This window comes from Lathyrus oleraceus, chromosome 6 (assembly GCF_024323335.1).
Source record: "Lathyrus oleraceus cultivar Zhongwan6 chromosome 6, CAAS_Psat_ZW6_1.0, whole genome shotgun sequence".
Classification (NCBI taxonomy): Eukaryota; Viridiplantae; Streptophyta; class Magnoliopsida; order Fabales; family Fabaceae; genus Lathyrus; species Lathyrus oleraceus.
This window is the reverse complement of record NC_066584.1, coordinates 131,693,600-131,694,849: the sequence shown is the minus strand read 5'-3', so window position 1 is coordinate 131,694,849 and position 1,250 is coordinate 131,693,600.

Here is a 1,250-nt window from a genome sequence, read left to right as displayed (position 1 = left end):
GCTCTTTCATCATCTTGTTATTGAGATTCGAACCATTATCAGTAATGATTCTCTCAGGGACCCCATAACGACAGATGATGTCCTTCTTAATGAACCGGGCAATCACTTGTTTGGTAACATTAGCGTAGGAAGCTGCTTCCACCCACTTGGTGAAGTAATCAATCGCAACCAAGATGAAGCGATGCCCACTAGAAGCAGTAGGCTCAATCTTCCCAATCATATCAATGCCCCACATCGCAAACGGCCAAGGCGAATTCATGACATTCAGAGGGCTTGGTGGTACATGCACCTTATCGGCATAGATTTGACATTTATGGCACTTCCGAGCATATTTGAAACAATCGGATTCCATAGTCATCCAGTAATAACCGGCTCTCAACAATTTCTTAGACATTGCATGACCACCAGCGTGGGTACCAAACAAACCTTCATGCACTTCTTGCATCAACATGTCTGCTTCGTGTCTATCCACGCATCTGAGCAGAACCATGTCGAAGTTCCTCTTGTACAACACATCATCCTGATTCAAATAAAAGCTTCCAGCTAGCCTTCTCAGGGTTTTCTTGTCATTCTTTGACTCTCCTTCAGGATACTCCTGACTCTTGAGGAAGTTCTTGATATCATAGTACCACGGCTTCTCATCAACAACAGACTTGACTGCAAACACATACGCAGGCCTCTCGAGTCGATTCACCGCAACATGTGGCACATGATTCCACCAATGAACTTTGATCATAGAAGACAAAGTAGCCAAGGCATCAGCCATCTGATTCTTATCTCGGGGGACATGATACAGCTTCACTTTCTTGAAGAACGTCAGTATTCTTCTGGTGTAATCTCTGTAAGGAATCAAGTGCGGCTGGTTGGTATTCCAATATCCATTGACCTGATTAATCACTAGAGCAGAATCTCCAAAAATGTCAAGTGTTTTGATCCTCAGATCGATGGCTTCTTCTATCCCCATGATACAAGCCTCATACTCAGCCTCGTTGTTGGTGACATCAAAAGTCAATCTGGCAGAAAAAGGTATATGAGCACCTTTTGGATTGATAAGCACTGCCCCAACACCGTTGCCATTCACATTCACAACCCCATCAAAGATCAACGTCCACTTGTCATCAGGATCCGGTCCTTCCTCGACAAGAGGCTCTTCACAATCTTTCATCTTAAGATACATGATGTCTTCATCAGGGAATTCAAACATCATTGGTTGATAATCATCAATCGGTTGCTCGGCAAGGTAGTCTGAC